Here is a 27,586-nt window from a genome sequence, read left to right on the forward strand (position 1 = left end):
AATGTTCTGACTACTTGATGCTGAAAAGGTAAAATAGTACTGGATGCAGTATTGACTGTGTCTGGGTTAGTATCAAGTAACCCTCACTATTCCAGAGTCACTATGGATGAGGAGCAGAAAAAGGGAAAAGGAGGAAAACAATATATATGTACAGTTAGTTAAAGAGGTTAAGAAGACTCAGATTACAAAAGAGAACTATCCTCACAGATAACTAGATTTATGTAGTTATTGTACAGGGGCAATTCTGCTTTAGTGGCCTGGCTATCCTTTTCAGTCATTCTTTACCCCAAAGCCAGTGGGAATACAATGAAGCACTACGATGACAGTGACAATAAAGCAGGCAGTTTTATTTAGAAAATGGAACATAATAAACCATGCAAAGTATCTGGAGTGAAATATGTAGTGCTGCCTGCGTCCTGATAAACCTTTTCCTAGGAACACACAGGGATTGCCTCTTTTAAAAGTAAGATGACACCCAGAGTCCAGAGGGCTCCAGGAATCTGTATGGGTGAAGTTGACAGTATGTGTCATTAATGATCATAACTATTTAGGGTTATGTATCAGGTTGCTGCAGTCATGCTACACAGCACTCGACAAGTAACTGCTGCACAGTTTTGTCTGTTTCCAGCAGGAACCATGATGAGAGCTTTGGCATCTCTTCTATTTACCTTGCTCATTGCTTTTCATTCTTCAGGATTCAGTAAAATCTTTAGAGGCTTGTCTTACAGGTGCAGTTTCTCCAGAGTAAACCATGATTCATCCTTGCACTAAGCTGTGAGATAAGACATGGTATCCTAAAAGAAGGTCTTAGATTATTCTTCAAACCCCGGGAAACCTAAAAACTTCATCTTTTGAAAGTAGTTTCATGTCTGAGTGCTTTTTGCCAAAACTCCTGTTTACTCATTCCTACAGAAAAACAAAAAAACAAAAACAAAAAAATCAAGTGTGCTCGGGAATAGTTTGTTGGGGTAAGAGGTCTAAAGGACTTCTTTCTCTTCTTCCTGGGAATGGTCTTGCAGATTCCTCTGAGTCTATGGTCTGCTTCTGTGTTTTACCACAGATTGTGCTTTCTCTGACTCTGTGATCTCACTCTTAAAAGTTTTCACTCTGAAATTTTGGCTTATGCAACATCCAGCTGGAGTCATGCCCTACTTTTTGACAGTGGTATGACTGTTTCTCGTGGGCCAGATGTATTTATTTTCATCTTTCTACTGTTCCTCCCAACAGTAACTTCATAGTCAGATGGATCACTGGCATCTTGCTATTGTCACCAGCAACCTTCATATTTCTAAAAAAAAAAAAAAAAAAAAGAAAAAAAGCAGGTCACAAGGAAGAAACTAATCCACATTTCTTTTTCCTGAAGTACTTACATGTGCAGATCTAGCATTTACATGACAAAACTCTGTCTTGAATGACCTTGGGAGTTATGTATGCTAGTATCTTATGAAGTGTAGATCCATGTGGGTGTTTACTGGTAAACTCAGGCAAGCCACACTGGGACCTGGCTTGCAGAATGCACCTACATGTGTGGTCACAGCATCTCAAAAACCCATGCAAAAACTAAAAACACGCATGCAAGTTGACTTTAGGAAGTTATCATGTAGCTGCTTAATCACTGAAAAAGAGAAACAAGAATTAGGTTGTCTTTTTTCTATGCACTTCAGCTTGGTCAGGTTAAGCTTATAACCTTGGACAACCCTTTGTTCTGGGTGCAAGGGGAAGATGTTTGGTCTAATAAAACTTTACTGCCCACTTCTGACTTGCTAGTTGGCCTATACAGCTGCACAAGGCAACTGCTCCACGTGATGATGTGGGACGGAAAAGGTGACTTGCCCTTGTTAGTGGATTTACACACTAACATTTGCTTGGGATACACCAAGAACACAGACTAGCCCTCTTCCTTATTGCTTAAGGGTCTATAAAACTGAAGCTGAAAGGCAGCTCTCAAAATGTTCTTCTAGGGGAGGGAAGGGGGGAATATTGCAATCAATGCAATATATAAATGACAGATAAGGGAGGGGAAAACCACACAGCCCATTGTGTTAAATTCATATCTTTACCTCAATTGGCACTTAGTGAATATTGGACTAACAGCAGCATCATAATTAATAAAATTACCAATTGTAGTGGTATTTGTAGTATCTCCCATTGCTTTCACTGTTACTAAAAAAATCAGTCGACAGCAAAGTGATTGGTTAATGGCAGACATGGAGAATAATTGACAGCCCAGCCAAAACATCTGGGGATGAAATACATTTTTGTCAAAGAGCTAAAACCCTTGTGTTGAGAAAATGCATTTTTTCACTCTGATCCATTCTGTCAACAAAATACTTTTCATCAGAAACATCAAAGCCATTCCATCTGCAAATTTCATTTTTTGAATCCCTTAATCTATTCTGTTGACAAAAATTTCTGTCAACTGCCTCAAACCATTGTATTAACAAATTTCACTTTGTCAATCATGATTTATTCTTTTGGCAAATGCATTCTATAATACTCTGCTTTATTCTGTAGAGAGAATATATAAAAGTCAGTCTTCATCTTAATTTTTTAGGAAGTGAAAGGTGAAAGTAAAACTAGTGTCACAGCGGCTAATCTACTGAATCTGTCCATTGGCTTTTTTTTTTTTAATATATCCAGTTGAATTAAACTTACTGCTGAATAATGCAAAAGTTGAAGCAAGGAAATAAAATCACATTTTTCACTTAATATTTACTTTTTGATATCTGTCTAATCATAACTTTTCAGGGTCACAGCACAAAGCCGATCTCTGATGAGCTTTAACTGGTTTATATATATTTAGTTGGTGTACTGGGGCTTATTGTAACTGCTTATAACGATCTACTGAAACTGAACAAAATATTGCATCTTCCTGTAATGTATTCCATGCTGATTTGTAATTAATCTATATAGTATAAAATTAATTAGTAGCAAATTAATTCCTTAAAGAATGTGCCTGCTTAAAAGCAGAATCACATGACAATAGAAAAAGGATAAGGAAGAGCTTTGAGTTTACAGTGTCAGTAATCTACATAAATATGTTACTGGTTTTAAAACTGCTGCTTCTTGTACAAATGGAAAAAAAAAGAGTCACTAGAGTTTATGATTCAAGTATAAAACAAGATAATGAATGGTCAGTGAATTATATGCTCTGAATCTGTGGTTTATTTTGGATATATCTTTGACTTTTCTGATTCTGATCATACTGATGTATTTCTTTTTCAGACATTCCTTTCATTTCCCCATCAGATGTAATAAAAATATCATAGATTATAAGCAAAGATATAGCCTAACTACTAAGCATTTTATTTTTTTTATTTTTATTTTTATATGTGATGTATAATTCCATATGGTGAACTAGATTGAAATGTAACATTTTACTATTAGTCTCTTGTTGAATGTCTCTGCATGTGGTGCCAGGGAAACCCTCCAGAAATTTCAGTGGCATTTCCTTCCAATAGAATAGGAATAATCAGGTGTCAAAGCAGTCCTGTAAGTTCTTGCTGTAATGGTTACTTTTTCTGAGTTACAAGAAGAATTAAGCAGTAACCTTGAGTTAAGAGTAACCTTGGCAGTGCACCATAACAGGCTTGAGTTTTAGTTTCAGCATAGCCTCTCCTGGCTCGAAGAGAACATTATGCTATTTCCTCACACCTGGCCAATTCCTCTCATCCAAAAAATCTGGATTGTGCCCCTGTGTAGCTTGGTGTGCTAATATATGCCAAGAATTGGTTAGCACTTGGCATGTGCCTGAAAAATATGTGCACTGTGAATATGTGACTAAGGATGGATATAATATATATATGTATATATATATAGTTAGTTAGAGAAGTGGAAATTCAAACTGTAAGAGAAAGAAATCACTGCAAGAAATGCCAGAATAGTATCAGCCATTTCTGCTCATCTTCTCCTTTTATGCATAGAGAGAAATGCCATAGCTCTGATATTTCCAGCAGGTTGGGCTTGGAAAATCAGGTCCACCTAAAGAAGGGACAACCACAGAACAGTAAAATTACTACAAAATTTAAAATGGAATGGAGATCACAGAATCAAAGAATGGTTTGGGTTGGAAGGGACCTTAAGGATCACCCCCTGCCATGGACAGGGATACCTCGCTCCAGACCAGTTTACTCAAAGCCCCATCCAACCTGTCCTTGAACATTTGCAGGTATGGGGCATCCACTGTTTCCCTGGACAATAGTCTAGATAACCTAGGCTGGGATAAACTATTACACTTGCATCCAGGTGTTACTTGAACAACAGTGCCTGTAAAGTGTTTTGTTACTGGTGGCCACAATGCCTCTACCTGTGCTTTTTGAATTTTTCCATGTAAGTCCATGGAGATACCATTGGATTTTAGTAAGGCACAGATCGGTTCTCTTCTCTGCCAGCCCAACATTTAAAAAACATGCACTGATTTCAAGCTGCCTTTTGGACAACTGTTAGGGAATTTCTGGCTTCCTGCAATATTTTGGGGGTCCTGCAGCAAAGTTTTCTAGAATGATTCATGAATGATGGATGCAGACTGGTACTGTCAATTATAACTGAAGCAGACTTCCTGTGATAAGATCAGTCGCTGCAGGATGCATAAGTTAGCTGACCAGCTCAAAATCTAATACGCCCCCAAAACAGGCATTACATTGATATTTTTCATTTATTTTGCACAAATGTAATTTAAAAAAAAAAAAGCTTAAAAATGGATCAGTCGCCATGTTCTTTGAAATTAAATATTACTATGCGGGACTTTTTCTAGTCTCAACTCTGCTTGTTCTTTTTGTCATATGAGTAGCTTGCCTTCAGTATTATTTCTGCTGACTCAGATATTCTTTACAATCATGCATTTTCAGAGGGACTTTAAGTCTTGTTATAATGTTTTTGTTGTTGCTTTTTCTTCTCTTGCTGTGCTTTCTTCATTCTGGGTCTTCTTAGCTTTAATTTCACACTTTAATGTCAATTTCATCTCTGAGGCTTTTGCCCTTTATCTTCAGAGGGCCTACAGAGCAGTATAAAGCTTTGTATAAAGGCTGCAGTATGCAATTGAGTTGACAGGTTATCATTTATTAGCATCTTCCACTAGAAAGTTAGGAATTTTACATGAAATTCTATTGAAAATAATGTATAATTGATGAAAATTTGTTTTTTTCATCCACTGTCATGCCAAATACTGAGAATAATGAATTGTATGTGGCATCAAAAATCCCTAGAATAATATGGAATAGCCAGTCAAAGGAGTATTTAGCTCAACATTATTTCTACCACTTTTAAGAAAGATGTTCCTAAATTCTACAAGAACAAGATTTGATAAGGTTGAATTATTTCCAAAAACACTTGTACTTCTTGGAAACAATAGTTAAAAATGAGAAAGTAATAAAAAAGTAAAATGTATCATCATAGGGTGAGTTTAGGTCCATTAAGGGTAATTTTTGTATCATTTTTTTTCTTTTTTTTTTTTTTTCATATTGATATTGCTGAAGTTAATTCTTTTTTTAGTCCTCAATACTTTTTCACGAATTGTGCAGTAGACTCCATCATATTGTTCTACCATGCCAGTTCTGCCCTTTGAATGGGAATGGCACTCCCACAAACAGTTTTCCAAATCTTCTAAGAATTTGTGTGTTGCCTTCTGTCTCAGCCAGTTCTGATCGTTTGTGCATTTGCTTCTTTCACAACTTTTGTGCTTATCTGGTCATTAAGCTATCGTACTCCTTGTGACCTATTTTACTTTAAAGCTTGTTGTAAGGTACCAACTGAGAGATGGGGACCAGAGATTATTGACATTTTTCTATTCTACTTGCTAATTGTGAGCTATAAGGCCACAGCTGTCCATTGCCATCCAAATGCCCCATTTCTGCCCCCCTTATTTAAGAACTTTGCTTTTTTCAACCTTAATATCTTGAAGGTCTAGGTAAACATATATGTCACTGTTCTCACTATAAATGGACATCAGTTCTGCCATAATAATGGCATCCATCATTGTTTTGTTTAATAGTCAGTACATCTTTATAGAAAAGAGGATTATTTCTATTCTGTCTAACAGCTCAGAGAAACTCAGTAAAGCAGGGTTATAAAAAATATTATTATTATTATTTGAATAATAATGTAAAAACAAGGGAAATATTTCTCTTATATAGCCACTTATTTTTGTAGGCCTGATTAAAATAGAGAGTGGTTCTGCTTTAGACTTTGATCCTTAGGGCAACTATATATCTGATAACATAGCTTTAAGACAAATACATTTTTGACAATGTATAAACAATACATGTATCCTTGACTCGTTTAGCACTGAAGGATTTTTTTTTTCTCTTCTTTTTGTTCTTTAACTTAGAAAACATGTATGGATCACAGCTGCCCTAATAACAGAGGAAGTCATTCAGAAAAACAAGTGGCCAACAGGGGAAAGTTGTGGTTCCCTAAACAGAAGACTTCATTCTGGAAAAACAGCCTTTACTCCAAGGAATGCAGTCATCTTCACTAGAGGCTTACCTCATTGGAGTTGTTATAGAAAAACTCATCATCCTCATCACCAGGTTTGTGTGCATATAGGGAAGGGAAGCAGGAGCAATTAGGGCTGTTCAGCTGACTGTATAGACACTAGCCCAACTTTGAGCATGCACGTAACCTCAGAAGTCAAGGGAGCTACAGAGAAATGTTTACTTTTTCTATGCTGCAGGGCCAAGTTAATAAAGAGGAACAAAAAGAATAAATCTGTTCTATGGATTTTTCCAGTGGTTGTTCAGTGGAGACTAGATATACTGGGAGCCGATTACAATTTAATGTGTTACTACAAAGAAAGGACAATGTTGTGTAGAAAAGATTTTTTCAGAGAAAGTAAAAGAGCAGAATCTGACATTTTACTGCTTTGTCCAAAGGTCAACAATATTTTACTGTTTTCCTTAACAGAGGCAAATGATTTCTTGCACTGACATCAAATAAGAGGCAAGTATGAAGAGGGTGCAGAAGAGAGGCTGTGCTGTGGCAAACCTTACCACTTTACTGAGGTCCAAGCCTCTCACTGAGGCTGATGGAATTCACTCATTGCTCCTATGTGTCTTGGAGGTAGAATGTGCTCCAGGATTGTTTTTCTGTGATTCTTTTCCTGTCACTTTGGAGACATAATTTGAAGATAATTTTTATTACTGGTTTCTCCCATTCTCATGCTTTTAAACCAATAACATTGGTGGATGGAATTGGTATTCCTCCATTTCAGTCTGCTTAGGTAGGAAGAATGAAATAAATACTGAAGCTTCTTAATGATACAGAAGCGTGCACTGTAGAAAAGATTTGGTGCAGAGCTGAAAATATCTGAGAAAAGAGCCATGCATTCTCTGATGCAGCTGTATCAGCTGGGGTGCAATTATAAAATCTAACTCTTTGCCAAAAGATGCATTTTCAGTGGAACACAAATTTTCATCATGGCATAGAGGGACACAAAGGAGAGGATTAAGCACTGGAGACCTGAATTCTATTTCCAGCTTTTCAGTTTTCCTTGGGAAAGTACTTGCTCTGACTTTGTTTCCTTATCTGTATAATAGAGATACTTGTTCTCCCTTGTGAAGCACTGGAATATCTACAGATTAAAAAGGGTTGTGTCTGGATAATACATTGTTACAGAAATCACTAATCATACAATGTAAACCCTAATGCAGTTTTTATTATATTTATTTTATATTTCTTTTGGTTTCTTTATATGTATTTCTTTTAACAAAAAATATAAATAAATAAAAAAGAAAAGAAACAGAACTGTAGACAGGGTGAACTTCTATGTTATAAAATCCCCATACGTCCATTTCCTTTGTTCTGATTCAGTTTGGTCACCTTACAGTTGTAGAAGAAGGGCCCAAATCCTGTTTTTTCTTACTGTGCTTTGTAAGTGATGTTTGTTTCTGAGGCTCTTTGGTTTTTTTTGCCACAGCACTAACAGTAGGATAAAGGAGTACTAGAATGTTTGTAACATTTCTGTCATTGGTCCTGTGGATGACTGGTTTCACTTAAGCATTCAGAAATCTTCTGAGAGCATAACTCTATCTACAACAATTCTAGTGATTCCCTTAAATCTATCTTCTGTTTAGCTAGATAGAAAATACAGCATGCAATACCTGTGAATACGTGCATCATTTTGTCCTTCGTGCTATGGTGGCAGTGTCAAGTGCTGATGAAATCATAGTTGATAATAGTTGATGGTATAGGATGAGTGGGTGGTGAGTTAAAGTATTTTTAAATCCATCTGTTCCAGAATTCTCTCAAGGGGACCTGACTCCTGTCTTATCATTTATTTAAAATCAAGATCTTCTCTACTGAAGGTGAGTCAGTTATGCTGTGTAGAAGAGGTGAAGGTAAGAAAAAATGATTGGTTATTCTACCCTTGTTTGATTGTGGCACATTATGTTGTGGGAGACAGTGGAGATATAATTGTTTCTGATCTGGTTTTAGATGGATATCTGTCAACCAATTAAAAACAAATACTTGATGTTCTGTACTAACTTAAGAAATTGTATAATCTTTTCTGAAAAATGTACTACTCTTTCTCATTGATAATATCACCTTCCAATGTGAGTAAAAGCAGTATTTACATCCGTTATTTATTTTTGTTGATATGTTTGTCAACAACCCAGCAATACATTGCATTTTCTACATGTGTATACCCTAATGGATGTGTCTCTAACCAAGCTGAATGTAACTAGTTGACACAAGTAATTTTTTCTTCATTATAGCAAATACTAAACTCCGAAATCAGGTAGCTATGCATGGAGTGCTGCCAGACTTTCATTATTGGATACACCGTTTTCTCATCTTTTATGCACATTTATATAGCCTATTTGGTTGAGTTGTGGAGTTGAACTGAGGAACTCAGTCTGTTTCCTTTCATTGTGATGAAGGGATGAAACAACATTAATGGAAATTAACTGAATATTTGAAAACCGTTCTATATCTGACTGTATTAACTAATCCATCTCAGTTTGTGTTGCCCCATTACATTTTGCATTGTAACTTTTATTCTTGTTTTGGTGTTTGAATTCCCTTGATCAACAGCAGGTTACAATGAGGTTTTCTGCTTGTTGTAATGGTCTGTACTCTTGTCTCCCCAAATACACAGCACATGGACACACATAAGAAGAAAACATCATGGTTCATCCTTAGACTGCATATAGTTTAATTATACCCAGGTAGTCGGAGATGGTGTTCTGGGGATTCTCAGTTGGGTTTGGGATGAAAACTGATGTCTGTACCATTGGAGCCAATTGAATAAGTAAGGGCAGTATTAGAGTTAAACTGTCTCAAATTGTATCTTTCTTACAAAAAGAGCAGGATCTGCTGATTTAAATCAATGTGAAATGTGGTGTAAACTGATTTAGTTAAACAGCACTTATGTCTCTCCATTTGTTATTATAATGGGTACTCTACTAATGAGGTTTCCAACTTGCTGTCTGTATCCTAGGCAATCATGGAGGATTCATATTAAAAAAAAAAAAAAATGAATACAACTGAGAAAATAATGCTTTGCATTCTACAAGTCAGAAATACCGTGTTTCCTGTTACTTTATTTGCGTATTTATGAAACCTGTAAACCTTTATTTCTCAACATTGTTAAGAAATAAACACATAGTAATAAGCACATAGTAATCTAGCACTCCAGAACTATCAAGACTATTTTCCTGAGAATTAATAATGGTTTAGTAAGACCTCTCCTTCATCTACAGTGGTCTTCACATCTAAAGGAAGGAACAGTTCCTTTTGAAATCACACCTGAATCAAAATTTGTTTTTACAGTGCAAGAACTATGAAAGGCATAAATTCCATTCTCTGCCTTGCTAATACTACCAGCCTGTTCCAGATTGCATAAGAAACAGAATGAGTAAAAGGCATTTGGGGGACCACAAAGTTATATTAATCACTGCATCATAAGAACTTTATTGTGTGCAGATTTTTTTGATACACTAAGTGTCTTTTGCCTTTGTCCTTATGTGTGTTTCCAAATTCGGCTGCTTTTCTTCCTCTCATTTTTTTTTTTTTTTTTATGCTTGCTTTCTGTTGCACATGTTTAGAGCAGATTTGAGTGTTTCAGTGAGGTTGATTGTTTCACTTCTGTGAACTTATTTCTGTTCTATTATATCAGTGTCCTGGTTTTGCTGAGGAAAGCAGCATGGCAGGTCCAGCAGCTGCCAGTGACAGAGACCGCGCCAGACCAAACCAAGAACAGCTGTTTCTATTTTTCCTAGGTTTGAAATAAGTTTGGTGTCAATATTTGTTGTCTTTCCCAATAGTTTTTCTTTCCTAAACAAGAAAATCTTTACTAGATAATACATATATGAGGCTTGAGTGCAACACCTGTCTGTAGACAATCACATTTTCCTGCATCTGTAGAACCGATTACATTGAGTTGGGCCAAGCTCACTACTGAAGTAGGTGACTGCTGTTTTTTTTTTCTAGCTGATGTAATACTCTACCTAAACTAAACTAAGGAGGTGACCAGATCTAAACTAAGTTGGACAAAGCATACATCTTCCCTTTATTCCTCTAATCTATTTGGTGGTTGTGAAATTCTGTGTTTCTGCAACATCTGTCAACAACTAGATGTGCTGGAATTCCAGTGTGATTTAGACCTTTGTGCTGTATTTACTCAAAGCAAAACAAAAGGTACCTCAAACTTTACAGATTCTTCTTGCTTTCAGCATGAAGTTTATGTGCTCCTTTTATATATTTAAACAGATTCTGATGACCTTTCTACTGGTGTATTCATGTTGGTTTATATGAATCCATAATTAAGTGTCTGATTTTACTATTCAGTGTCTTAAATTCCTTTCATAAATGCTTCTATAAAAGTACATATTGACTTTCAACAAATACTGACCTTCCTGTGCTTGATTCGTCAACCATTTAAAAGTGTCTTCTAAAGCTGGGCAGGGAACATATCCATTGACATAGGAACATAACATGTAGGTAGCTGAAGTCAACGATAGTCTTTCTTAGAGTTTGAGAAGAACTACATCAGGATCCCATGAATCTGGGGGAGTGAGGATATCCCACAGAAGGGAATCAAGAAGTGATAATACTGGCATTGCTAAACAGCAATTATTATATTTTTTATTATTATTAGCTTATGCCACCTCTAACCTGTTATTAGCAAAGATAATGAGACACTTTTTCATTGAGTAGGGATGCTCATTTATGAGTTCCACTGAGGTTCCAGTGTAGCTGGAGAAGTTGCATGTTGGCATGCTTTAAAAATAGCAGACTTCAAATGCTTTCTTAAAATAAACAGAAACAAGCAAACAACCCTCTCACACACACATGCCTTTTTCCCCTCTCATAACAGATTTTGTAAGCCCATTCTGTCCTAGGGGTTAGGTGGCTGTCCGCTTATAATTTTACTTTTAAAGTTAAAGCTAAACAAAATCTTTTTTGTAGTTTACATTTAGATAAGTATGTAATTAAGAAGTTTGCTAGCAATACATGACAACAGAATAAAGCAAACTTGCATCATAAATGGAGCACGCTACTGTAAGTGGATATTACCATATATGATTATAGTTGCACATATAGCAATAATGAGATAATAAATATGTTTAATAGTAGGATTTCAGAAAAATCTGCCATAAGGCAATGAAGCAAAAATGCCCCCAAACTCATTCATTTTTGTGGGTTAGAAATGAGGAAAAATAAACGCTTTTAAAAATTCCTATGTGTATCTAAAGGATGCATACATCTGATTGATGTCTTCTGCAGGAAGTAGAACTTAGGCTTTTCATGATAATTAGGTGCTCCAATACGCTAGAAAGATTTGTTCACTTCTGAATTCCATCATGCTCTCAGGTTGTCAATATTCCCTTGCAATGATGTATAAAAATGTGTACAAATTATACTTTCTTTAACCAAACACGTAGTTACCTCGTAATTTAATTACATCAGACTTTACTGGGAATTAATCTATTTCAGACTCTTCTGATTTTTAGGATTTTCTAAATTGTATTTTAACTCTGAGAAGCTACATAAAAGTCCTTTTAAAAGTTTTCATTTTTGTTTGTTTGTTTGTTTGTGTTTAATTTACTTTAATTATGCAAAAGTAGTTAGCAAAACTTCATCTAAAATATTTTAATCCTCTTTATGATCATTGTCCTCTTGCAATTGTATGTACAGGCAATATACTGATGAAGCTATAAATGATTATCAGCTTTTAATGCATCTGTTCAGATATGTCAAAAATACAATTTTCTTATATCTGATTTCACTTTGAGCAGACTAGATATTGAGGTTTCATTCCTATGAACTTTTCCTACTTTGGCTAACTGAAGAACACTAAATCCTTGTCAGAAGTGTTAATTGTATGTCATCACTTTCAGTTTATACATGTTTGATCCTAGCATCTCAGATACAATCCAAAATAAACATTTATGAGACTGGATTGAAGTTCAGTTCACCATAAATCTGGCAAAACTAATCCTCCCACTTTCTTCAAGATCCATCACGATTTATTTTTGTTCCATGGTTCATTCCAATTTCATATGGAACTTGAAATATGTATAGCTCTTCACACTCTGTTCCTCAGCGGATTCTTGTTGAAGATGTTCATAAAATAAGCATAGTATAAGACCCATTAATGTACATGGAGACAGACTTACTCAGTTCATTAGTTGCAGCAGGCAACAAATCTGATTCTGCGGTTAGTCACCACATAATGGTGGTCAGTGGGATGTTCAGAGTATACAGCAACATAAAACAATACAGGTGTGTGTGCATAGAGTAACATCCTCAGTTTACTTTCTGTACTTCCAAAGAAGTGACACTGCTTCCAAGAAACACAATACACTTGACTGTATTTGTATGAAATGACACACAGATCCAGTCCTCCTCCTTCTTTACACCTTATCATGCTTTCCTAAGAATGCAGTGGCAATAAAAGTACCTCTTAAGATTTACCTCCATATCTGCTTATAGCAATAGCTTCCTATATGGCTCCCCGGTAATGGAAGGAGATGGGAATTCTCTACCCATTTAGGATCCAAAGGAAATGGAGCAGATACATATGCAAAATATTCCTGTCTGGCCAATTACTTTATTACTTATTATTCTTTAGTAAAACATGAGTTCACACTTCTCACCCTCTACTCCCTCCTTTTTGAAAGGCCTGATTCAAGTTCATAAAGTGTATTTTTAAGCTGCCGTTTTTTAAAATCATTTAGTTGTCTATTTCAGTAAAGCACTGCATTTCCATTGGACTTGATTTGTGAGATCACTTCTTCCTGACTGTTGCTAGGACAACAAAAGCAGTTTTTGTACTCCAGTATATCGAAGCTAGTACACACTGTATCCATTAGCCTTCAGAAATACTGCTAAAATAATCAATATCAAATGTACTGAATATGTTAGGTTTTGAAATTACAATTACAGTGAAAAACAATTTTATTCTCTGTGTATTTTAGGATCTGTATAGCTCAGTATTGATTTTTATTTCAACTATCATGTTCTGGTATCTAGCTTGGCCATCATATTGGTATTCCCTCTGGAAATCTAGCATTTTTGTATAAGAAGAGTCATGCTAAATGGAAATGACTAATGACTAAGGAGAATGGTTACTTTTTCTTATCTGAATTTAGAAATTTGAAGGGTTTTGTTGAAGGCTTTCTGCTGCATCTATTTAAACCTCCTCTGAGTTGTCTGTACTTTGGATGAAATCATTCTAGTACTGCAAAAATGGCTAGAAGTGAATCTGCAAAGGTTCAAGAGCTTTCAATGATGTGCCTTGCAACACAGATTTTGCAGGTCTCACTGGGAGTTTGAGGTCACCCGGCATCCAGCTGGATGGAAGAAAATCAGAGGGTTTCATCTGTGAGCTTGAACTAGTTTAAGTACAGCAAGTAATTAAGAAAGTTCTTTAAAACATACTGGCAGTTTCTATACCCTGTTGCTTCAAAAACTCTTTAAATTCGGGTGCTGCTTATGCTGCAGACAGCTCAGCAGTAATATTGTTTTTGCAGGGTTATTGTATTACAACCATAATGTTGTCATCGTTGAGCTAACAACAACTAGACTGAGAACCAGGTGGTAGTTTTATGTCCCTTAATTGTATCTCATTTTTAGGATTTAAAACAGTTTGACAGTCATATAGTACAGAATTCTAATCCACGTGAAAATTATGTAACTATATACCATTGTTACTTTGGGTGATAAATAAACATGCTACTTTTGCTTAGTTTAGGCACAGAATTCTACTGTACCATAGACAAGGTTATCCTACTGCTCTCATGCTCAGAAATAATATAGAGATTATTGGCCCTGATGCAGAGAAAACTCTAAACACATGCTTAACACTATAGCATATGCTTAGCACTGAAAGGAATGTGCAAAAAGCATAAAATCAAGTATCTCCTCTCCTCCTTGCTAGAGGCCCAACCAATTCCAAGAGAGTTTCTGGCCCCAAAGTTTTCCATCTGAATGACAGATCACTATCAATTCATCTATGAAAAGATACATAGTTAGAAGAATCAAAACATGGTCAAATTTTTCATTGTAGATATTTATATTCACATGCTTCTCAACATCAATACATTGAATAGCATGTTACGGTCCTTTTTTGAAAGCCTTCCAAGTATTAGATGAACACTTAATGATGATACTTTAATTTTTTGACTTGTGTATTATTTGATAATGACACAATATGCAATTGTCGATGTCAAAACATATTTACTAAATGATTTGTGAGAGGAAGGGTAGTTTTTATAGAAAGACATTTCTTACTGTACAAAGGACTCTCTCTCATTTCAGTCTCGGTATGGGTATCCTAATCGGATGGCTATTTGTACTGAGGATTGCCTGGGGAAGGTTCATTCCTGTTAGCTGATACTCCGAAAGTTCACCTAGGGAAATATTTCCATTGATTTTCTTTAGCCTGGTTGCATAATTAGTTCTATAGCCCTTTATTTATTTATTATTTTTTAAACCAGAAGGCAAGTAACCAAGAAGTTCTATGAGTTGGGTTTTCTTAGTCAGGTGCTGAAAGATGCTGATTACCCAAAAGTTTCATTTAACACACTGGGAATTGTGTGTATCAGGATCAAGCCATGAAATTATTATGCAAAACAATTCAATTAAAAGTGTTGGCTTAGCTTCTCAAAGAAACCTAAATGCTATTAAAATTCAGGGGGACTTGGGCATCTATCTGCTTTTCATTCAGTTGAAAATCTCAGCCAATATTCTCTAAATAAATTAGAATTTTACTTGTTTCTGACCAAAATAATAATTTTTCCATTTCTTGGTGGTTATATAATAGTAATTTCTCTGCTTTTGTGTACTAGTGTGCCCAGGCCAACAATAGATTCTTTGATGCAGCTGTCTTGAATTGCATTTTCTATGTTTTTGGCAGTGGTTTCGGCTCTTTGCAGGAACAGTGTAGAGAACCTATTTTAACTTTTTATTCATGTGATCTACAGTATTTTTGCAGAGAAGAGACATCTTTTTGTTTCCAGATATTTTGGCTTTTGTTTTGCTCCTTAATTTCCTAGTAAGCCTGAAGCAGGCAAGGAAACATGATTTCATCCAATTGTTTTGCTGGTGTTGTATCATCACCTACCAGAAGAGGTACTTAGAACATTCTGTTCTCTTGTTTAATTAAAAACAAACAGAGAAAAAAGTCCCCAATCTCTCAGTTTCATAGAGGCACATAATGACTCATAAGAAACCTTGTGGAAAACAACTAGGTACCTTCATATCCAATGGGATTTTATGTTTCTGGAGGCTTCAGGTCTTCAATGTGTATGTGTGAAAAGGGTTTAAAAATAGACTCATAACTATGCTTGCTTCACCACTAAGAAAACTTAGATATTTTTCATGATGCATTTGCACAGGTTGAAATAAAGACTTTGTATGAGTAAATGAAATTTTGTATTACAGTGTTGGTTAATTTAAATATAAATCTAAACATGTATTTTTCTGTCTTTTGTGTTGAATGGAATTTATTCCCCTACACTACTGTGATTTATTGTTGTTTTGATTCTTATTAAACCTTTTGATCTATTCTCTTGAGTTCTGAAACCAGGTGAAATTCATGAACCTTTTTTCTTTGCATAGTTACTATTTTGCTATGTTTTACTTATAAAGTCACTTCACTTTTTTCTCTGTTGTTCTGGTAAAAGAAAGATGTGTAAGTATCTTCTCAGTATAAAAGCCAGATTAACACAAGGGAGAAGAAATTAGATTCTCCCGTTAATCTATTTTTCACATATTCTCCCTGTTTTCCATTTTACTTGCTCTAATGCATTTTTTGTTACCTCATTTCAGTTCATTTTTCTCAACTTTCTGTTGTTTGTTTGTTTTGTTTGTTTGATGTTTTGTTTTTCATGAAACTTATGAATCTACAGTTTGAGCAAGTTTGAAATTGCTCATCTATAGTGCATTCTATGGGAATACAGGAACACTGCAAAACACAGGAATTGTTTGTACAGCTTCTAAATACACAAACCACTGACAGTGGTTTCTGGTGATAGCAAGAGAAACGCAGAAACAAACAGTGGTCCTTGTTCATTTCATTCCTGTGGTCTCAGTTGTGTGATGACGTAAAACAGTTCCAAATACTTTGGGAGCTATGAGCTCATCCATTAAAAATGCAGTATTGTCCTAAATTAAACTTCTATGCTGCTTTTAGAGACACTACAGAAGAGTTGGGTATTATGTTTGATTCTACATTGTATTGGACGCAAAGGGTTAAGTCTTCAACTGGCGTAAAACAAGCTTGCTCTTGAGCTTTTTGACCAGTCTTGGGAAAGGAATAAAAAAATCGAAGATTATTATTAACATTCCTATTATGAAGGAGATGGTGTAAATCAGTATGGCTATTATACTACATTATAGCATATTGGAAGCTGCTTTATCTAGCCCCGTAAAGATCTAATTATGGATGTTGAAAATGAAAGGATGGCTTTCTGGCTAAGTATAAGGTTATTTAGCAGTACATATATGAGCTGGGTTTTGATTGTATATGTGTTTGTTTATTCCCCAAAGGGCTTGGCCAGGTCTCTAAGGCTTGGGTTAAAAATAAATATAATAAATATAATAAATATAATAATAATAATAATAATAATAATAATAACAATAATAACAATAATAATAATAATAATAATAATAGGACAGGAACTGGAATATGGAATCTGCTTATTTCCTGGGAGTTTGATAATGTCTATTTATGTTTGAATTAGGAATTGTCACAGCTACTGAAGAGGGTTATAAGAAGACTGAGGTGAGACAGGAACCCCAATATTTTCAGTTCCCATCATGTTCTCTGTGTATGTGTGAGTGGTGGAGGACACCAGCTTCCTGCACTTACTTTCAGTTGCCAGATAACTGGCCAGGTTGTAAAGTCTGCAGTCAGGAATCCTGGCTTTATTCATAACTGTGTCTTTCTGTGGAGGCTTTATCAAACTATTTTCTGCTTCTTTTTGACCATATGTAAAATGGAGATGAGTATTGTGAAATTTACTAGTGACATTCTTTATGATATCTGACTCCTATTAGGCCCAGTATCTGTATGAACTCTTGAATTCAGTTCCATCATCCTAGTTTGAGTTTATATGAGTTCTTTACCAACAGGATATCTGAGAATTAGCTTATTTCAGGTCAGCCATTTACATGCTGACTTTGGTCCTAAGATCACAATCAGTCTACTATCCCCAATAACAAGAAAATTAAACTGCAAGAGTTTGTGAAGTGTTAAGCAACCACAACATCATGAGGCTTATAATTCAGCCAGAAAGGCTGAGACAAAGGAAAACAACAACAACAACAACAAAGAAAAACACATTATAACTATAGGATTTACTGTGCTTTTGTGGAGATTTATGGCCTTGAAAGCCTGAGTTATAAAATGGCTGAAATATAAGGAAATGTATGTTCTTAGTAACTGTACACTCTAAAATATTTACAGTAGTCGATGGTACAATGGTAGCTATACCTTGATTTTTACAGTCAAAACATCTCTTCTTGCTCTGCATTATGGAGCATAAAAAGATTTGTAACAATGACTTGTGTTATTTGGGCATTTCTTAAGAAATCATTTGAGCTGGTCTTCCATTGATAGAGTCAAATCTGGCATGAAATTAAATCCAATTCGGGAACCTCATGAATAGCAAGAGAAGGTCTAGCCACTAAAGTCCTGGCAATTACTTTGTGGTCTTTACAGGATGGGTGTCCTGAAAACCAAAGTGACAAATCTGTCTGTGTTTGAGTGGTCATCTATGCCTCAGTAAGCAGACTTTAAAGACAGGTTCTAAAAGCCAGAGGCACTCAGATACACTCCATTAGAAAACCATTCCATTTCCCTTCATGGTCTGAAGATTTAGTATCTTAGGGGCTTTTGCTCCCCAGTCAATAGTGGTGTTTGATAAGGGGGGAGGAGAGGGGAAGGACTTGGTTTCATAGTGCAAAGATTCCATATGTAATTTATTTAACTGTCAAGTACCTTTTCTTGTGAGTAATGTGCAAGCTCTCAGATAAGGGAACAGAAGATGTAGAAAAGTCTCATGGTGAATGTTGCAAGAGATCCACAGGAGGTATTGTCAGGGTCCCCAAAATATGTTTCCTTTAAATATCTGTGAGCATTGGATTATCTAGATATAATTTATTTGCTGCTTTTTATTTTTATTATAGATTTCTGAAATGCAAGAACAAAAAACTCATGCCCAGATCTGGAGGAAAATGTAGCGTTTCTTTGTTTTCTTCCTTAGCATTCTTTATAATCACATCTCTCTCCAGAAATATGTGTGTGTAATTTTAAGCTTGAAGGCTTCTTCTTAGGACTATCCTCTTTGGTAACGCATGAATATAAATGCTTCTAATACTTGAGATAAATGTATCACTTAAAATTTAAATATCTCAAAAAGAGCCTTGTATTCTGGATGCTTGCTGGTGAACTTTGACTTTTGGTCTTGCATTCTGTTCTGTGAATAATGCAGACAAAATAGTCTCCAGGTGCTTTGCCTGGCCGTTGCCCAGATTTACTCTATGGAACCATGTTTCAGTCTTGATGCAAACTGCATTATAAACATGCTTTGCTTCTGCTGACAGCAGAGAAACCACTCTGGGATAAACACTGGTATTAGCTCAAAATGTCTCTAAAGAATTGCAAGTATTTCATCAAAAGATTTATCTTTTGGTTTCTGTGGTTGTTTAAGGCTGTGCAATGACCCATAGGCAGAAACTGTGTGATGGATAGTCCATCAGTATTTCATATCACCCCAGCAGCCTCTAGAAAAAGAGGCTGGAATTAAAAGGTTAATATCTGTTAAAACCTGACATTTTTGTAGTCTCAAGGTTCCAGTTCCTGAGGGAGAAGGCAAAATTTAATTTTCAGGATATATTTCAGAGTTGTGACTAGAAAAGCATATTTTGTTTACTTTGTTTGCTTTCTGAAAAATCTTGGTCCAGGAGAGAGTCAGTGTAACTCTAAAGCAACTGAGTTTTATTGAAGTCGGAACTATTTTAGCTTTGCAACTGACAGTCTGTCCCTTCCATTCTTACCAAGTTAACCATTAGCAGGAAGGGGCTGGTAGACGATTCCAAGGGAGATGGAAACAAAGTTCACATTTGCTTTTCAGTCAATGTCTGTATTAATATGTTAAGTTGGTAATTGCTGTTGGCCATGTAGTAACACCTGCATATGGCCTAGTGTAAACACAAAATTAAGTTGCCTGAGAGAAACTGAAACCGGAACTGATCCACAACCAGGCACTAACTCCAGTTTTGCATTTGAAGTTCTTGTAAAATCTGAAACCTGACAGTCCCCAACCAAATAAACAGGGTCCTTCTGCAGTAGAGAACAAGTTCCCTGCTGGCTAAATTCTGTTGAAGCAATAGAATAGTAACCAGTAGAATAATTTGTTCTATTTTAATATTATATCTAGCATTGCAGACCCCTTTTTCATTTGATGTGGTAGGAAAAACAAGTTAATTCCTTCAGCTGACTTGCGTATGAGTCTACTATTTCTTCTGCTGGTTAATTCCCTGCTAGCTTTTGTTCAGTCTAATACAATTCATTTTTTCACTTCATTGATATTTTATATTTAAAATTGCATTTTAAAATATGGACATGAATCTTCCTATTTGTAAATCAAAAAACATTAAAGACATACAATTATAGACGTATCAAGATTGGAATCACTGTATGTGTATGTCAGTAATGTTTCATTAGTGAGCAGAGAATTGTCAAATAATATTTTTCACTATTAACTGGTGAATCCTAACAGGATTACATTTTCTGGGTTCCCTATCATAGGCACCAGATAGAATGATGCCCCATACTGATATGGTTTATTATTATGTTCGATAATGGTGGATATTTTTTTGAATTCCTAAATATACATTTTGAGGTTACAATATTGGCAAATTTATTGCAATACTGCTCCATTTTTTTCTGACATGTAAAGCATAAAAATTTAATCATGCTTTACTAATTAAATATCAATGTTGCAAATAGTTATGAGATTGCTCTTTAAAAGTATAAATAATGAAGTATCGTTAGTTTTATGAAAATATACCTAATGGGTGAAAGAAAAGAAGGAAAAATAGAGATTACTGATGTTGAATCAAAGGATTTACCACCATTGGGCTGAGTTTGGTTGTGCAGTCCTTTTTCAAAATTATTATTTTAATTGTTGAGTAGCCCCACTGATTTCAATCAAGATCACTCAGAAGTTAAGTATGACAGTGTGAAAGAGTGTACCAGAATCTTTCTCAGTGGGAGGTGGCAGCTACTCTTGAAGGAAGTAGTTCTATGTTTTAAGAGAGTGACTACATGTTATTCTCCTCCCTATTAATACTCTCTTTTTCCCCAAGGGAAAGGTCACTGCCTCTCATTCTGATTTGATCCCAGGGTGGCTTGGAGGATGGGCAGTCATATGTTATGGCCAGGAAATGTAACATTTCTAGGGTGCTTCTCGAGTGTATCAAAACAAAATACAGAATCACACCCATCACAGAAGCTGCAGGTGTCATCATGAAACATCAACCTTATCATCACAGTACAACTGATAGCGGCTAAAGCACACCTTAAAATCATAACTGCTTTTCATCTCAGCTGAGTTCTTACTCTCTTAAAATGTATTGTTCCCTTAGAATACTTCTTTGTCAGAGGGAAAATAAATGGAGAAAGACAAATGAAAGAATTTGGCAAAAAATGTTGGAACTAAACAGTTACTGAATCTTGACCATAAGGTGTCATAGTTTTTCAGCATGAGGCTTTCTGGAGATACAAGGGTTCAGAGACTAGTGCTGGTCTCTCCAAAGCAGACAGGTCCCCATGAATGTAAAGCTCTGTAGAGGCTGTGTCCAAGCTGACAAAATGGAAAATTCACAGTAGACTCTCAGTCCTTTTAGTTTTGGACTTTCTTTGGATGAGCGATTTGTTGCTCTACTATTCTCAGTAGTGGAAGTAGGGTGCAGGCAAGGAGGCAACATATCTTAAAGGTTTGGTCCCACCTTTGTCCTTCATTTCCTAGAAAAAAATAATTATAGAAAGAAAAAGTAGCTCCAAAGATTTTTATGAGCATTTTCTTCTCCCATCACTCCAGCCTCAAACATGCCTCACCTTGCCACAGTAAATTTCTATTCAAAATAAGCCCTTCACAAATGGCTTCAGATTTTTCAGCATCTCAATTTCTATAGTCACAATGAAGTTCAGATTTTTATTTCTTTAAGACCATTTCCATAATCCCCTTCTGTCTACTCTGTAAAATAAGAACATAATCTTTCAGCTGAGAGTCAGGAACCTGAATGAAAAAAAGATCCAACAGTCCATAACAATTGGTCTGAAACCCACGGATCTTATAGTAAAACCACCCAGGGGAAAGGTTAAGGGCTGCCTGTTTGTCACCTGATAATGATTTTAAAAGGGCAATATATCCTCTCTTCTTTGGCCAAGAAAAGCAGAGGAAAAAATGAAGGGATGGGAATAGATAGGACTCTTTCTGGAGGGGATTGATTTGTTCCAGTGTTACTGAGTCACTAATGATTTATTTGCTAAGAGAAGAGCACGAAGAGGATTGTGACAGGACCTGAGCTGCTTTCTGGGCAGATCAGAGAGCCACAGCATGTACCTACTTCACCCAGACTTCACTAAAATCTAGGTAGAACAAATATGGTTATGGATAACACCAGATTGTAAACCACATTGGAGGCGATATAGCAGTAATAATAAGATGGTCCCCAGAAAATACCATAAAGAAAGAAAATCTTCTGAAGTTTTAAGAATAAAGAGGCTGCTGAGGGTTGAAGGTTGTCCCTACGAGAAAAAAGAGAAATGCAAATTTTACTTCATAATACTCACTGAACATAAATGCAGCCACTGAGCCCTGTGAGGTCCACTGGGAATAATTTGGTTCTTTACACTTTGCATATTTTTCTGTCTATTTATTTAATACCATTCTGAGACACTGCAGAACTGACTCATGTCTCTGTACAACTGTGTGACACTGATTTGCTTCCTTAATGAATTACATGGGATTTCTTGCTGATTTGTTCCTATACTACTATTGTCCCTCGGTTTCTTTCTGAAATTTTGCAATGGAAAGCCACAAACCACAGCTTGATTACAACTGGGGTTAGTGCTAGAGATGTGTCATGCGTATTTTAATTAGGAGCAAATACAAATTAAATTCCAGGATAAAATACTGTCATATTTTAACATAGGTCTTTAGGGGGTCAATACTTTCATGCTTTGGCAGAGATGAGTGTTGTTAATGTTAACACTGATTAAAGCACTGAAAGTAATACTTTTCAGGTTATAGTATATCGTAGTCATAGAATGGTTTGGGTTGGAAGGGACCTTAGAGATCAGCTATTTCCAACCCCGCTGCCACGGGGGGTTGCTGTATGTCATAGTTTTTCTTCTGGTACTTAGTTGGTGGCTGGAGAACGTGGCGAGTTAATTATCTTATTGGTCATTATGGAGAAATACTGAATTCTACCATAGGGATGTCCATCTGTATAAACAGAGTAATATCTACTTATTAGTACAGAGAATGAAGTAATGGGGATAATTGTGTGTGCACTTGTATATATATGTGAAAAGAGAGAGAGGTTGATTGATTCTTGCATGCAAAAACATTTAATTATTGACAGAAAGTGTTGCTCTTTCACCAGCTGACCTACATGACAGAAGCCAATGCCTAAGGGTATAAAACGAAAGAACATGAAGGTGAAAATGAAGATGTCTAATTGTGGAGATGTGTAGCAGAGAACATTGTGCCAAATAAAAGCTGAGAGTTATATTAAGAAGTCTGCTGGTCTTGAGACAAACTCTGACAGCTTACAAAAATAGTGTGATATTTCCTTGAAACGATTATGGTGTGAGAATATTTGTTTTAACATGTGGCAAGCCTAGATATCATTTTAAATCTTTGAAAGAGCTTTTTCATTCAAATCTGTGTTTGACTTAGGTTAAACTAAGCTATTGATTTTAATGTTGTTTTTTGCTTCAAATTTATCCTTTTTGTGTGTGTGTGTGTGTGTGTGGTGGTGGGGGGGGGGTGGCTAATCTGGTTAAGGGACTGTTTGCCCAAATGTTTGCTCACTTTTTTTCAACGATATCAAATCTAAGATATTATCTCTCCCTATGTCTTTTATTTGGTTGTCTTAAAACACCATTTGTCAGAGAAAAAGAAACTACAGCAAGATGTATATGATGATAGGTTCCAGCCAAGAGAAAACTTTCTGGTCCTTCCCCAAGCATGCTTTATCTTTCCTATTCTTAGCCCCAAATCAATTCCTATGACAGAGAGGTGTTGTTGCATATGTACTCCAGTGATCTCTTTCCATCCAGTGGCATGACATCTGAGCTCCAATATGATTCCTGTGATGTGGCCAGGTGAAAGGGATAGAAAGAGTGACCTTGTTCTAAAAACAGACCAAGCCTTGCCTGGGCGTGGGAACAAATGGTAGCACTGCTTGAAGGGCAGAGATCTTTAAAACACAGTATATATGCAGATGGCTAGGGGATGGAGTGATGATTCCTCCTGGTAATTCCATGTTAGGTTATTACAGGGTGAAGTCCGTGTGTTGAGCACTTATTTAGAGAGTTTAGAGAATTGGTGGATAACTACATACCTTCAGTGTCATAGAGCCTCCAAAGCAATTAGTACAAAGCACAGCTGTCTCAATTATCTCCTGAGATCATGTGTTATCGCATGGGCATATGGGAGAGAATTTTTTTTCAGAGTTGCTATTAAATGTAAGTAGTATTTAATAAAGGACATTCATTTGACTTGAGGAAATACATCTGCAGGTGATGTGAAAGAGTATGCTCTCAGGTATTGCTTGCAACATGGCAATTACAGATGCTCAGGAGCCAGTTTATTGAAACTAGTGGGAAAGGGGGTCACAGCATTAATTTCATCATGAAAAATCTTTCAGGGAAGAACTGGTGAGTAAGTTCGCAGTCACATTTGAATACGTTACTTAGGGGAAAAAAATACATATTTGAGACTTTCAGGGTGCAGCAACAGAACAAGAGCTGGGAGTAATCCTCTGGGCCAGCACAATCTGCCTTGTTGACCCCAGCAAAGGAGCAGGCCAGGCCAGGCCAGAGGGGCAGCCCCTAGCCCAGGCATCAGACGCCTTCATAGGGATGGGATAAAGCCAGGCAGGGATGCCTGCTCATGAATGGGGGGCTCAGGATAAGGCTTGGTGAAGGTAGGCAGGGTCAGACAGCACCAGGTGAGGCTCATCAGGGGCAGGTAAACCACAAAATGATATTGCACGTGTTGTGCTTTCAATGATTTGTAAATGTTTTTAGCCTCTATAAAGCTTACTCAAGTAGCTTAATAATATCCTATCAAACCTATATGGTGTGCTTCTTTCTTTTACTTCCACTTTTTCTTGCTAGTATTCTGTGTATTTGGTAATGTCTTATTTATGCTGCTGATAAATATATTTCATCTACTGCTCTTCTATTTTCTTTTTGATACTCAAATTTGATTGCTTACTGTCTCTCTTCTGTTCACATGTAAAACGGGTAAATGAAGGTTTGTTATAATTCTGCAAGTTTATGGAGGTGAGAGACAGCACAGTATAAAGGGTGCTCGTGTTTTTAGACATATTGTCTCAGTGATCAATACTGAAACAGGCTATGTAGAGGCAGAAATTGCTGTGCATTTAAACAAAACACACTTGGCTAGGCTTACTGATATCCAGTAAAAGTCTAGAAAGAGATCTGCATTAGAATTATTGCTGAAACGTTCACAACAATACAAAGAAAAAACTGACAATATCAGGGCAAACATCAGTTGTCAGAGACATTTTTCAAATGGAGATAAAAGGCTCAGGAGGAATTCAGGTTTCAGGGATATGCTTAGTTTAATATCTATATATTCTCAGAGATTTTTTGTTAATAGCTCTTTGCGTGAAAGAATTTGAAGGCAAATTCCCCTTTCTTTAGGCAGGATTTGTTGCTAAATGCTCATATCAAATATTTTGATCCATTAAGAGTAACACTTTATCACAGACACACATGCAGAAGACTTTGAACCACTGTACAGTGGTTGTGAAAACTGTTGCTTTCTGGGAAGAAAGGAGAGAAAAATCATATTCCAAAGTCTATCTGTTACCCTGACTAATTCATCTATTTATTATCAGACTGCTAGAGACAGTGTTCTGTTAAAGCCAGTGTCTTATCATAGTATTTACAAATAGCCCTTTGCTCTGAGATTCTTTCATGGTAGATTATAGTATCCTCCTCAAGTAGAAATAATGATAGGGGATAAGATCCCTTTTGTTTAGCAGTTGTCACATTCAATAGCTGTGGTACAGGGTGTGGTACACTGTGGTACAGTGTTTAGTAATCAAATGAGGTGTAGGAGTATGCCTTTATTCTGCTCCCATAGAGATCTTTATAACCTTTCTGCAAACAGCTGGACTATGGAGGAGAGTAAAGACTAAGCTTAGCATCACAATCTAAAGAATTAAACTCCAAGACTGCATAATATTCTTTTTTTACAAGGAGTGATTAATATCTTCTGCCACTTGCTATCCAGATCAAGTCTTTTCTGTTTCTATTGTTCATTCCACAGTGAGTATAAATACTGATTCATGTGCCTCAAGCACATCTTGATATCATCCTGAGCCTTTGCTTTCCTTGAGAGTATAACAATTTATAATTAGGCTTGATTTATGTATGCTAATGTGTCACATGTATCAGACAACCAAGAGAGGTTCAGTAAAATCAGATACAAAATAAGTAAGCCATAAATCTTACCTGTTGGTGGTTGTTTTGTTTGTTTGTTTGTTTTTTGTTGTCAGTTTAGTTTTTGTATTCCACTTAATGTGATGTTCTTCTCTCATGCTGATTTGTAGATTGCTATTAGACTTTTAGTCTTTTCTTGCTTACACCAAGATTCTTGCCCAACATGTAGATTCCTTCGGGCTATAATTGTTGGTGGGAAATTTCTTGCAGGTGTGTGATTATTCAACTCATCTGAAGCACTCTATAAAACTCAAAGTCTGTTGCAAATTAAAAGTAGGGAATTTACATTTGTTCCAAGCACTAGAATAAAAATCTGATTCTCTTTATGAAATCACATAGAAGAATTTATTGGGAGTGGCTACTTTTGAGATTCTAGAAGATGGTAGTTAAATTTTGGAAATGAAATGAAAAATCCATGCTGTGTAGACCATTAATGTTATCCACTGAGAGTAGGATTGTTGTTTTTTTTTTTTGATAGTCTGAAAATATCTTTTTGTTAATCCATTTAATTTATTTCTTTCAAAGGTGAACTGTGCATGAATTTGTTCCATAAAAGAGCAGCAGATCAGAATTAGTTACAGATCAGCTGATAAATATTTTGATGAGAAATGAAAAGTATCTGGAAAATTTCTCATTTGCAAAAGACATGTCACACTCTGGAAATCGTGGAAACATGTATGTGACAGGGAAAAATAGCTAAAATCACAGCAGTATAGGTATCCAGTTAGGGTCACTGTCACCAAAACTTGCAGTTGCAAGGGAATTTCTTTCTAGATAGATGATTTGATTTAATTTAATTTATTATTATTATTATTCATTTTTAATGAAGCAAGCGAGTGTCAGAACTGGTAATGTTGGAAATAACAGTGGTTAAAGTTGCTGTTGTACATGAGGTTCAGGAAATAGGACTACCTGAATTGAATCCAATACAGTTAATGGATCTACTAGATAGAATGTGAGAGCATGATAAACTCCATGATTAAAATAAATCACATAAAAACATCCCACAAAAAGGGAGGAAAAGCTACTGAAAAGCTACAGATTTCTGAAAACCTGTCCATGAAAGAGAGTTGAGGATAAATAGTAATTCCCTGTCATCTTCTAATAACAAATCTTTTTGTATAGTTGCTACTGAAGTTTAGATTACAAATGCGTACATGACTCACCCAAATTACTGCCTTACTACAGTAGACAGTGTATTAGGATTTTACTGTGTCAATGTCCTCTACTTGAGAACCAAACAGCCTGACTTAAAAAATGTCTTTACAAGAGTAAATTTCTTATGCAGTCTTCATACTATGCATTCTCTTTCTCCTTCTTCAATGTATGTCTATATTCCCCACAACTATTTATTATTATTATTATTAT

The sequence above is a fragment of the Netta rufina genome (assembly GCF_964035555.1).
Source record: "Netta rufina genome assembly, chromosome: 13".
Lineage (NCBI taxonomy): Eukaryota > Metazoa > Chordata > Aves > Anseriformes > Anatidae > Netta > Netta rufina.